The sequence below is a fragment of the Nelusetta ayraudi genome, unplaced genomic scaffold (genome assembly GCF_046127955.1).
Source record: "Nelusetta ayraudi isolate G7.1 ecotype Tasmania unplaced genomic scaffold, CSIRO-AGI_Nayr_v1 ptg000008l, whole genome shotgun sequence".
Taxonomy (NCBI): domain Eukaryota; kingdom Metazoa; phylum Chordata; class Actinopteri; order Tetraodontiformes; family Monacanthidae; genus Nelusetta; species Nelusetta ayraudi.
The window spans coordinates 6,226,652-6,240,167 of record NW_027466058.1 but is presented as its reverse complement, the minus strand read 5'-3'; the positions used below and the strand labels follow the sequence as shown (position 1 = coordinate 6,240,167).

The window sequence follows — 13,516 nt, the reverse complement described above, 5'->3', positions numbered from 1 at the left end:
TTATTAACAGTGTTCGAGTTGACGTCATACTTTTGAGGTGCCAGGTTGTGCGAGCGTTCGAGGCAAGGAGTTTAATTGGACTAGATTCGCGCAGAAGCGCCGGTATTTGATTTGATTTGATTTTTTTCCTTTTTTTTTTTTATAATGGATCCGATCAGTGGAGTACCGCCATGTAATCGGTTGGGGGCGATAAAGGCATCATTGTCTGTCTGGTCATGGGTAATAAAGCCTCAACTCATGCCGGCTGTAGGTTTTGAAGCCTTCAGCTGTAATTTAACAAATCATATTTAATTGTTCTGCGGATCAAGTGGGAGCGCGTTTGTTTGTCTGTTTGTTTCCCTCGTGCACCTAATCAATTATCTCACACCCCTCTGCTTTTGCTGTTGTGCTTCTGCATCTTTGCAGCTCTGGGAGCTTGTTCAGACAAAGGACTATTTCAATCTTAGAGTTGTTTGGATACTCCATAAATTATATCTGCCACCGTGCTCATACACGCCAGCTACACGGCCGCGCTCACCCCGTGGCCAATACAACACACAGTCTCCTGGAGAATAAACAAGTGAAAGGCTGTTTGTTATCTGCGCACCGTATCCTTGGCTGTTTTTCCTGCAGGAAGCGCAGCCTCCAAAACAACCAACTTCCTAATAAAAGGCAACAAACAGGCCCATTCCAATGCTGGTGGCAACATGCAGACACAACAACACTGCCGGTGCTCGCCGGGTTTGTGTAATTTTCCATTGTTTAATTTTGCTGCTCTGTGGATTTAAGTCCTCCTGGCTTCACGGCTCCCATCCGGGCGGATCAGGCGAGAGAGACTTCTCCGCGTCTGGTGCGTTAAAATCAATAAGACATCATTATTTTTTCACAGGGTCTAATGTCTGGGAAAGATTACTTTTCTGTGGGGCTGCGCTGAACTAAGTGGGCACAGGAGTGTTTTTAAGAGGCATTCCGCTTGGTGATTGCCTGGTGTAAAATTTAATGTATTTTCCTTCATGCCAATTGTGTTTGGCTTAAACTCTGCTATGGCTCTGCACATCAGAAAGGCAATTTCACAACTGACCACTCTCCGGAATGAGCACCAAGGCATCTGCAACGATGTGGTCATAATTTGCTATTATTGCGCACAAAAGCAAAACAGTTCTGTAAATAACAAAATAGCATTTTGTCAAGCTTCTGGCTATTTGCCTATGGAGCCATGGCGATGACAGGGGAAGTGTCATCACCATGAAGTCTGAGCTGAAGTCGAAATCAGTTGCGCTCTGCCGTCACTTGGGCGCAAAGAGTGACTTGGAAAAAGTAGTCTACATCTGCCTACAACTATGCAAGACAAAAGGTGATAGAGCCGTATAGATTTTGTGCCAAATGTATGCTCAGCTGAACAGCACTGACTACCCTGACAGACGCTCTTGTCAGGGTAGGCAGTCTGTCTGTGACATGCCCACGGGCCAAATCTAGCTGTTATCGTTGCAGAGCTGCTTCGGATGTCTCCTGGCCTCTTGGGCACGGAGACGCCTCGCTTCTGGTTACAGCTGATACGTTGGCATGGCGCAGCCGAACTTTCCCCTGAAGATGTTACCATAACACTGAACACACCGCAGTGCAAACAAATCTGAAGCCATTCAGGTTTTGGCGATGACTAAACGGCGGCGGCTGATACAAGCCGTCTTGCTGCACCGCTCCCCCGGTGTGTCAAACACCGTCTCCTCCCCTCTGCGTCTGCTTGTTCGCCTCAGTTCCCACGCTGCTTTGCAACTAGTGTGCTGCCTCGCAATTTGGAAAACGTCTTAAAATGGAACAAAAAGAGACTCAGACCACATGTGTGAGAGGTGATGCGTGTATCTTCACTGTATCGCAGGAGCACGTCGAAGCCATGTGGCCCCTTTTCGAACAGATTCCACCCCCCCCCACCCCCCGCGCATGTGACGAGGATCAGGAAAACTGGTCTGGCTTGCGCTGGCTGACTGGCTGACTGGCTGACTAGGCTGGCCAGGAGTCACAGTAGGCCTCCTGACAAAATCCTGTTGCTTCAAAACCAACCAACCAGCAGACAGGGGATCACATGCTGCCTGCTTCTGTTGTGAGAGCCAGATTTTCTCGTCGGCCTTTTTTTCCCCGGCAGCCTTTGTTTTGATACCAGTCTGGATTCAAGGGATTTTTTTTAAAAGCCTACTCATCATCATCATTAGCATCATCAGCATCATTGTGAAAAGCGCAAATGCTTTGAATGTTGTGCAATTCTCTGTTTTATTATCTTTGGCAAAAATGTAGGAGGTTAATTGAGCGATGTTTAGAAGTTGTGTTAAGTTCCTCTTTTAATTTTGGGTTTAGGTCAACTGCTGCTTGGTTAATTAAATTTATCAAAGAAATAAGAAATGGGTTGTATGATCCTCTCAAGGCTGAAGCATTGTCTGATTGTCCATCATACATCCATCATCCCTGTCAGTGTCCATCTTCTCATGTGTAATGGGTGTATTAGCATCAAGACGGTATGTTCAACAGCTTGCTGTGCGCGCTAACGTATGGCAGCAAGGAGACAGCAGCCCCACGCGGCACAATATTTGCCGCTCTTTAAGTAACATGCGCGTGTGAGAAGCTGTGTTTTGCTTCAAGACACGTTTCCGATTGCATGCCCTGATATGTTGTTTTGCTTGTTTGCTGATTTGTGTCAAACAGACGTATGTTAATCTGATGTGGTTAAGCCTCGCAGTAGATGGCGGTAGATTAGAGCCTGAAGGGCGCTATATGCCTATATGGACGTAATGCTCGCCATGAAAAAAGGCATTTAATGCAGGGATATCTGCACCACCACGCCTGTGGTTTTAATGGTGAAATGGATCAGTTGGACCATTTTCATGCTTTGCGTTGCATACTAGAGGACCTCGTCCACGCTGTTGGCTGAAGCGGCTGTGAGTGTTCCGCCAGCCGCATTCCGTTGTCTCTTGTGTGTTTTGTTGATTGTCGCCTTTCCACCGCCCATCCAGTGGCTCGCTGCCGCGTCGGGCACAATTTGAGTGAAAAGGCAGCGGCGTGGCCGGAGGGGAGGCAGCCTTGCCGGATGGGGCGGATCGTGCGGTGACAGAAGTCAAAGGCTGGTTTGCTCCGTGGCTGGTGTGGATCCGGTCGACCTACGGTCACACGCTCACAGCTGAGCTGCTGGAAGGCCAGGGAGCAGGAGGTGGAGGTCGAGCGTGGTGCCAGAGGAAGAGGGAGGAGGTTTGAGTCCCGCGATGACCAAATCTGCCATCATCGTTGGCTCACCAAGACCAAATTATGGAAACGATTTCACACCTCGGACAACTTCAGCCAGAGCCACGATTATGAAGAGTATGTTTCCCTTTGTCCTTACAACCTTTTGAAATTCCCTTTGTTGGACTACAGATGGCCAGTGTCCATTAGATATATATCTATTTCTATAGGTCATTGGTCTTATCTACTAATTGTAAGGCCAGCTAAGGCCATCTTTGGCCTTTTAACAGGGATGATCTGAATGTGGATGAAGTGAAACCCGGACATCGTTTAACATTATTCTCCTGGCAAGATTGACCCCGCAGAGCAGCATATGATACGTAATTGTATGTTTGTTTTCATAGGGTTGAAATCCTCATGGTTAACACAGATGTGACTATAAGATGCATTTCCATCAGAAAGAAAACCATTAATCCCCCTGATAATCTGCCCCAGCTTCAGACACAATGAGGAAATGTAGGTCGACTTGGTTTGTAATGGACAAACATCCCTCTCATAACGACAACAATGGGTGAAGATTTTTCAGTATTTCCATACCATACTGGTGATATATAGTATATATCTGAGTACATACTCAGATATATACTGAATATTGGACAATCAAGACTTACGTGTTGGGTCAGTATAGTAGTATTCATTTTATATTTAACTCTTGAACACGCTGGTCATCATTTATTTTTCTAAAATATTCTTGAATTATTTTACCCATCAAAATACTGGCTTTGTTGCTTGTGTCAATCCTGAATAGAGTTGCTTTGCTGTTTCTCATCGGCCCAAGACAAATGTCAAAAGATCATCCATTGTTTCACTAAGCCAATCATTTAACCGTGTCACTCCATGAAAACATCGTGGTCATGCATTATGGATCCGCATTCGTCGAGCATATAGAAAAATGTGTCTTGCGACGATGAATTATGTCTGCGCCTCCTGTTCCCTAAGGGACTCATTAGTGTCCGTATCAGGAATGTTTTGGAAAAGGCCGCTGAATGTTGCTGACCCTGCTTGCATGTTTTGTCTACGTGTCTGTCACTTGGCCACAATGGGGAGAATGAGCGCTGGCCAGTCATTAACCCAATTGCCACTGAGTCCAAGGACCAGTCGTGACCCGTGGGGGGTTAACTCAGTCTGTGTACCCCTGAGTGGACCCAGACAATTGGGACAGCTGACCTCTGTGGTGGAAGCCAGCTTCCAATGGGAGATAAGAAGGGATTTGGTTTAGCACTGGTGTGCATACCTCCTCCCTACTGTAGCGAGAAAGGAGCGGTCTGCCTGAGTCATGACAGCTTAGACAGCTAGCCACAGTCCACTCTGCATACCACTGTAGTATCTATCTATCTATCTATCTATCTATCTATCTATCTATCTATGGTCTATAACGTCACTTGAAACCATCAATAAGTCAACAAGATAAAATAAGTTGGCTGATGGTTGGGCTTATTTCACATTCCATTATTCCATATTAATATATTTAGTGTTGGATGAATAAAAAAACATTATTTATGCCTTATTGCCTCATCAGAGCCTTTTAGGAGGCAGTACTGAGCCAAGCTGTGGTCATTTAATCTACGTCACTGCTGCAGGAAACTCCAGCTGCAAGCATCTGCGCCTCTGTGCGTGTTAAAGTGACCTCTGGGTTAACCAAGTAGCAAATAGCCATCGGATGAGCTGTCCTGAAGCGTAAAAGCGAGCCGACTTTTTTCTGATGCAGGCTGATTGTAATTAACGAGTCAAATGGAGCAGAGCTGTGACAGATGTGCCGTAAAGTGCGCAACTAAAGTGTGTGGTGCATGTGTTATTTGTTAGCTGTTATCCTTTACGGGAGCCCTTCGCAGCTCTGCTCACGACGCGCACACTGTTGCTGCACCGGGTGGAGGCGGGGGCGGGATTTATGAACTCAGCTGAAGTGGCCAATTGACAAAGTTGACAACTGGCCTGTGCTTGCAAGAAGAGAGGAACACGTTCTGTGTTAGCATGTTCAATGTAGCTTCATAAAGCTAAAATGCTAAAAGCTAAAATGTTTAAAAATGTAATGTTTATTTAATGTTCATTTTTGTTTGCTTGTTTTAATTGAACCATTTTAGTGGCTGAACAAGTCTACTTCTGCTTTTACTGTTGCTTCATCTTTTTGCGATGTCACATACTGTATAATGTTTTAAATGACATTCATCCTGTTAATTCTTCTTTGATATTGTCAAAAGAAATGTAAAGATTTCTGTTTATTTGAAAACATTTTCTAGTCTGAGTCAGAAAGGCTGCGAAGCTCAGATATTCTGTTTGAGGAATGAAAGAAAAGGGGAAAAAACACATTTTTTGTGGGCTCATATGAAAGCTATATTGAATAAAGAATAGATTTATAGCACTCTATGTTGTTTCAAACAACATGGAACAGCATCTCTTTGTCAAACAAAGGCTACATCTTGCCCTTGTGAGACTGGGGTATTTTTGGTTTGTTGTGTAGTGCTGTTCGGAATGCAACTTTCCTCGGTATCAGCCTTTTGACAGGAAGGAACTTTCTCCAGAACAGCCCCTTTATCAATTGTGAGACAGTGTCTTTTTTCAGGTTCCTTTCATGTTAGCAGCCCTGTGAAACATGGAAAAAAAAAAAAATTCAAAGGTCTCGCCGTAGTCTGTAGCCTGCCTTTGTGTTTTTAAAAGCGCTGACAAAACAAGTCAGGAAGTTATTTTTGTTGCGTGTTTCCACTGATCCATTAGTCAGATGATGATTAGCTTGGTTTATACAGCGTATGCAGTCGACCCTGGGAATCCCAGAACCCTCACAACAGAACCCAAACCAAACTCCCAGTTCAGTGTTTTGTGGCTGGTTTCAAAGTGCTGCAATATTGTTGCGATCGTGTTATTCTTTGATCTGACAGCGGTGGCGAAATGTCAGAATCCGGTGTTTGCTACAATAAATCGTGAGCTGTCTGCGTTCTTTAAACAAGCCTTTTCAAATTTGGTCAGGGCAAACATTGTGCCTCCCGTACAATATTCCCAGAGACCAAATACCGCGTCCCGTGTAATTCATTGTGGACTGTACCTCTGAATTATACACACCATTAAACAAGGATATTACTCTGTCATCCTTGTACCCGCTGCGCTACGGGCCGGGGGGGGGGGGGTGGATGTTCGGGACGTCACCTTCAGCCTGCTCTTGCAACTCGCTGTCGCTTAAGACGCGGCGGCCCTTGACTGCTTCAGACAAGCCTGGGATACTGGGGCTTACTGGCGTGCACTGGAAGCCCTTTTTACCCAGAGTGGAAGAGGAGGTGAAAGCTGAGTGGAGTTGAACTGGCTGGCAGTTGAACCCGGCTTTCTCTCGCTCTCACTCTGTCTTGCGCTCTTGCTAAGCAGCGCCCGTCCAGCCAAGCACGTCTAATTCAACGCCAGAGTGGTTGTACTCCGCCTCACATCCAGCCCCCCCCCCCCCCCCCCACTCCCACCCCCACCCCCCCAGTCTCGTTCTTTGCAATGTCATTCTAACTAGCCTCGCTTTTTAAAGGCTGTTTGTTAGGGACGTTGACGACGGATAATGATCCGGAGTGACAGCGGCCTGATTTTTTTTCTTTCCCCCGTCGCATCTGTTATCGCACTGTCTGCCACCGCGGAGGAGATCAACCGCGCCCCTCCTCCCCTCCGCCGAAGCTCTGCGGAGAGCTTCAGCGCCACCGGGAGGTGGGTGGGGGTGGAGTGGGAGGGCAGCATGGGCAGTGCGCGAGGAATCCTGAATGCCAGCCTTTGTACGGGTTTTACTGCCTTAAAAGAAGAAAGTGGGGGGTTGGGGGGAGGAAAAGGAAGATTACGTAACATCGAGAGGGAAGCGCGTCCCAGACACTGTGTCACGATCCTTTACAAAATGTCCCAGACACTTTTTTTTTTAAATGTATTTTTCTTGTTTTTTTTTTTAGGCCCTCAATCCTCCTTACACAAATAATATCCTGCAGCTCCTTTTTTTTTTTTTTTTTTTATCCTTCACTGTATGCTCGGCCCGGGTGCTTACCTTCCCCGGGCTGTGTTTACTGGAAGCCCCCCCCCCTGAAGCTGCTCCGAAATGTAAACAGGGCCGCGGGGCCACATGCAGTTCAGCGCCGGAGCTGTGTGGGCTCGGCACCAAAACACAGTGAGCGCAACTGCCCTGGAAACGCAACCAGGTGCCGCGTGTCGAGGCCGCAGAAGCAGCTGTGTAATTACACCGCGCTCATCTGTCCCCCGGGGTGATCTGCCTTTAGGTGGGCCAATCTCGTCAATGGATTTGCGATACATTTACTTGAAGGTGCTCGAAAACTCCTGTTGAATCTGGCCAAGCTGAAGGAACCCCCCCCCCCCACCACCACCACCACTGTAAGCCCTGTGCCGCAATTAAAGCCGCGCTCTCTCATTTACGTGACTCTAAATAAATCCCATTAACTCAGAAAGCCCACAATAATCAGGTTAGGTAAGTGCATGTAAACACAGATGCTCTCATCAGAGCTGCACTCTCAGGTGGCGACATTTGACTCCTGGGGGGGTGGGGGGGGGGGGAGAAATAAGCAGCACAGGTTAATTGCTTCCTGTCATTTTGTTTCATTTGCGCTGAAAGGAGGTCCGAAAGTCCCCGAGGAGACCCCGCCCCCCCCTCACACCCCACCCCCCCCCTACACTTCCCCCCAGCTCTGTTTGTTGACTTTATAGATTGCACCGCTTTGTCACCCCTGTGTGTTTTTGTTCTCGCGCCACGGCGTCAACAGCGCGCCGATGGCTCGGTTCACAAAAGGCTCCGCGTCGTGGCTTTCACAAGGTTTTGTTTTTTTTTTTCATTCCGGAGCCGCGGACGCTGAGAAATGATGTGCACGCTGAGTTGGTGTGTGTGTGTGTGTGTGTGTGGGGGGGGGGGGTTCGCTCTGATAAGATGCTGCCCCCGGGGGAGTCCCTTACTGGAAGACTGCCTGCTATTGATTTGCCATCGAATGCTATTACCTTCCGCTTTCTGGAGGAAGAACGAGGCCGCCGATTATTCTAACGGCCCCTCTCTCTCTCTCTCTCTCTCTCTCTCTCTCTCTCTCTCTCTCTCTCTCTCTCTCTCACCCTCCCCCCCCCTCTCTCTCTCGGAATGCGTAGCGGCGTCGGAAGGGCCAGATGCACACGTTAGCGTTTAACAGGTTTAAACTGCTAAAGGGCTCTTTGGCTCTCTGATTAAGCGGGCAGGCTTGCTAATGCCGTATTTATAGCAACAGCTCACGCCGCCTTACCTGGACTCTCACCCTACCGGCTTTGCGTTCGCGGTCAATTGAAATGTAAACTTGAAACAATTTCTCCCTCGTCCGCCTGCTTGGTTGGTTGTCCCGGGGTTTCGTGCCTCAAAGCTCCCGTTGCCCGATTTCTCCCCCTCTTTTAATTCCGCCACCTTTTGGCGACATACTTCGGGGCTGCGCAGGCTGCAGCTTGGAGATAAGGAAGTGTGGAATAAGGAAACCTGCGCTCATTTGGTATTCCGCCGCGAAGTCCGTCCAGCTCTGTGTTTAAGGACGTCCACCCTCCTGCAGGCCTCCTTTCATTTCGTCTGCCGCTTGATCTCTTGTGTGATTGAGGTGAAAGTGTGTTGAAGATCCTTTTTTTTTGTGTGTGTCTGTGTGTGTGTGTGTCTGTGTGTAATGCTGAATTGCATAAATATTAATGCTGAGGACTGCGCGCACTCACCAGATCCCCGAGGTGGGAGGGTTGGGAGGTGGGCTAACCAGGACGCAATCTTAACTCCTTGTGACCGTTGGGATGTTTTCCTCCCATCCCCCCCATCCGTCCCGCCCACGCCGCTCCCTGCCCCCCCTCCCGCCCCCGTCTTCATGAGAGCATCCCATCAGATCGTTGGCCTCGATCAGCTCGGAAGGTCAAAGGCCACTCGATCGCAGGGGGGCACCCCACCCCCACCCCACGCCAACTCGGATCAGTGCACTTGGCTTCTGGTGGAAGGAAGGAATCCATCGGCGCTCATCTCCCTGGACAGTTTTCCCCATTTAGCTTCCAGACAGGAGGGGAGGGGGATGGTGGGACGTAAAGGAGGTTAGAGCGAAGACATGGCAACGAAAAGATGGAGATCTCCTCCGCTCGCATTTTGTTATGCTCCCGAGTTCCCCTCACGCTTGCGCATTTTTTTTTTATCCTAAATGGCAGGAGAAGGTGACGCAGGAATGGTCTTGCTCGTCGGAGGGTCTGCTTCCCTCTCCGGCTGCTGACTCTCCTCTAATTCAGCGGCGTGAGGGATGAGCAGGAAGTTGACTTCTCTCAGGGGTCGTTTACACGAATACGGGATTCACTGAAACCGCACAAATATTTATGCGGTTCGGCCTTGCATTCACACAAAGCCGGCGTTTTCACTGAAACCGCACAGACCGAAACTGTACTTTTTCTAAAGCGCCCCACAGAGTGTATTGTTTCCGCCTTGCCTTGAGTCGTGTAAATGCCAAAACAGATATTTTTTGGAAACGCTGATGTCACACCTCTAAACCCCACCCCCGCCCTGCAACCTGAGCGGCCGTGAGGTGCAGACGACCGCTCACAACAACAACAACCACGTCGGGCAGCGGACTGACTGCTACTAATGATCAGCCTACAGTCTTCCCATTTACCTCTACCACAACCGTAAACAGTAGTGAACAATAACACACGGTGCTCGTGGATCGATCGTGGATTGTGTGCAAAGTGAAAATAAACACAACATAAACGATTTGCAAACATCCTGTTTTACTTTTTATTGATTTTATTTTGGGTCGTCGGACTGGGATATTGAGGCAATCTATCTGAATCTTAACATGGACCTTTTAAGGCTTTGTGTTTGAAAGTAACTCGAAGCAGCAGTTCAACTCTGTCGTCTTTTCACCAGCAATCTCTCTTTCTATTCTCAGTGGTCCTCATGTTGTTAGCGAGCTGCTGCTTCTTTAAGCACGCCGTGCTTCATGTGTTCTTCTCCTTCCTCCGCCTTCAGGGAGTTAACTTGCGGCACCACTCCAGGCCGGGCATAGGTACTACATCGTTTTCAGTCGTTTCCAGCGTATTTGTGTAAACGGGATTTTTTTTTAATATGGCTTTGTGTGCAGTAAACGTGTTTTCGAAAATTTGCGGTTTCAAATAAGTCTGTATTTGTGTAAACAGCCCCCCGCCAGTTGCTTCCGGCGCGCCGGCGGCGTCATCGGCCTGGAGGCGACAAATGGGCGAGACGCAACGGGAGCGTGTGCATCAACGTGGAGGTGTTACCGCTCGCGTGCGTGTGGGTGGCTCTCGGTGGGAGGTTATTCTCCGACACCCTTTCGGCTGGCCCCCTGTCCCCCTACCACCACCGCCGCCACTCCAACACGCCCACCGCATGCCACGCCAGCCGCAGCTGTTGCGTCTCAATGCGGGAGATGTCAAAAATCCCTCTGGCTCCGCAATTAGAGCGGCGGATTGCTGAATGGGGCACATTGCCGCATCCTAAAAATTGCGCTCGGTAACCCCCCCCCCCTCCACACACACACACACACACACACACACACACACACACTCCCCAGCAAGGAGTAAATAAGAGAGCGGCGAAAGGGGATCGTGAATAAACTGCATCGCCCCCCACACACACACGTCTGCCGACAGATTGTGTTGTGTCGCAAGCTGCTCCCTCTGATGTGCCGTTATAACGGCGGCCAGGGGAGGACAAAAAAACCCAAAAGGGTTGAAGGAAAGAAAAAAAAAAGGGCCTCATTGACGGGGTGTGGGTTTCTCACGCCTGAGTGAGAACGTTCGCCCCTTCCATCCGAGTCAAGTGGCGCATTGTGATGCGGCCAAAAGAAATGCAAATACAGGGAACAGATGTACTATTTCTTTTCTCCTCTCGCTCCCTCTCTCTCTCTGCTCGGCCCCGTGGAAGAAATCTCCGCCTGGGACCGAGGCTGGGACTCTCTCCGGGTGCTAAAAAAACTCAAAAGTGCTAACAAGGACGGTGGGGGCGTGGAAGACACATCACCATGGCGCGCGTCGTGGCCGCCCGCCTCTCGGGGGGGCCCCCCTACCTTGCAATACTCAAGATAGATAAATGGAGAGGGGGGTGATGGGGAGGCTTTACCGGCCTTTGCCAGAGGGCAGAGCGCACAATGAAGGACACACACAGAGCGAGGTTCCTTTTGCAGGCAAAACGGCTAAAAGCAGCATTTCCACGCTCCTCTTCCCTCCTCCTTCATCTCTGCCACCCCCCCTCCGCTTTCTCCCGTCGCTCACCCTCACTTCCTGAATCTTCCCCCCCCTCTGCCGTGAGAACTCAACCTTGCTCCCATAAACCGTGGTGGTGGTGGTGGTGGTGGGGGGTGGCTGAGGGAATGGAAATAGCCGGGACCATTTCCCACCGCCTTCCCCCGTCCTCTCTCCGCGGGCCCGCCAATCTCTTTACGGGGGCCGGCGCGGACAGCACTTAAGCACGCTCGGCCCCCTAATGACGCGCAGTGCTTTCACGGCACTGCCAGCAACCGGCCGAGTGCACGTTTCAAGGAATTTGATGGACTGCGGACGCAGCGGCGGCCTCTGAATCGCTGCTGCTTCGTCAGGCGAGCGGGGGGAGAGAGGTCTAGTTGTTCTGCCTGCACTGGTTTTTCTGAGAACCTCTGCACCTTCTCCAGTTTGGCCGAAATCACCCGACTCGGAATTGCCTGCCTTCTCCAAGCTCCTCTAATCCAGGCTTTTCCCCCTCTCTTTCATTCTCCATCACGTCTCCCTTTCATTGCAGCTCTGCACTCATACTCTCAATTGAACTTGTTTTTATTTATTTTTTTTGTCAATGCAGCTCTCAGTTGAACTTGTTTTTTTCACTCACTCTTTGTGTTGAAGGGTTAAGTTGAGGTAACTGTGCTGGTTTCGCTACTTTGAAGACTGTTTTTCCTCCAGTGTTTACGAGTAATCTATTACTAAGTAATCCACTACTGTAATTAAACTACCTTTTGAGTGACGGAGTAATGTAAGGAAGTAGGAAATAATGATTCCATTACTTTTCTGAAATATTTTTCAAGATAAAAATGTGTTATGCTGCTGTGCCGTGTGACGACGCACCGAAACAAGCACAGTGGCGGAAAAAGAAAAAACAGCGTTTTTGCGTTAGCTGGAAGCACAAAAATTATTTTGAGTTCATCTCGTCCAAATCAAAGAATATCGTGTTTCATTGTACGTTCTGTGCAGGAAACAAGATGTTCTCAACTTCGAAAATATCCACGTTGAACCTCATTATTTGTTGAAAGCCATGTTTACAAGTAAGTCAGCAGTACTCTGCACAGTAGAGATCTTTTAACTACTGTGCTTCTAATTATTTTAACAACATGAGCCGTGCAAAAGGCACCAGTGCTGTTCATGAGTTTGTTCTGTGAAATGTGCAGTTTGTGTTCAGAGAGCAAACATTCATTCATGTCGAGAGGACAGAGGCAATATTTGGAATTGCAAAATTTGCACTTTAATAAAGTTCTCCCCGGGTTCTCCGGCTTCCTCCCACACTCCAAAAACATGCATGTGAGGTCAATTGAACATTCTAAATTGTCCGTAGGTGTGCATGTGAGTGTGCATGTGAGCTATGACAGCTGGGATAGGCTCCAGCAGACTGTGACCCTGTATAGGAATAAGCGGGTATAGAAGACGAATGACTGAATGAATGAATGAATGAATGAATGAATGAATGAACAACTGTTACTAAAGTAATTAGTAATTGATTACTTATGAAACAAAGTAGTTAAAGAAGTAATTAGATTACTTTTAAAAGGAGTAATCAGTAGTTGGATTACTTTTATGGAGTAATCCCAACAACGCTCTTTGCCTCTCACCCAAAAGGTCTTCAGAATAGCAAAACCCGTGCAGTTGCCTTAACTTATCACTTCTGCCCAGGATGACTAAGAACCTTCAGAGACGCTCTGTATTTTCTTGCTTTTTCCCCTCCGTGACTCACCTCGTGGGTCCAATTCTCATGTTTAACATGCAAGCTTTCAATGTCAGTCGCCGCCCCGTCCTCATCCAGATGTGTCGTGTGGGTGTCTGTCTCGCGCGCAGATGTTTTTGATGCCACTCGTGAGGAAAGTTGGATGGGGGCGGGGGGCTTTGAAAGTGACTCTATTAAAAACACACCGGCTGCATGACACACCGCTGTTTGCTGCTTCGTTTTTTCGTTGGAAATCCGGAGCAGGAGCCGCTTTTTTTTTCTTTCTCTCCGACCTCTGAAAACGTGGCCTGTTGAGAATAAGAAGAGTTTTCACTTAATCAGACTGTCCCCTTCGGAGAGCTCCCTTAATTACAGGAGGTG

At 48.5% G+C, this 13,516-nt stretch overlaps 1 protein-coding gene across 4 annotated transcripts in view; it reads left to right on the top strand.

Moving 5' to 3' along the window:
• Positions 1–13,516, top strand: part of LOC142883785 (signal-induced proliferation-associated 1-like protein 2) — an 89,293-nt gene that overhangs the window by 599 nt on the left and 75,178 nt on the right. The window lies entirely within an intron of this gene.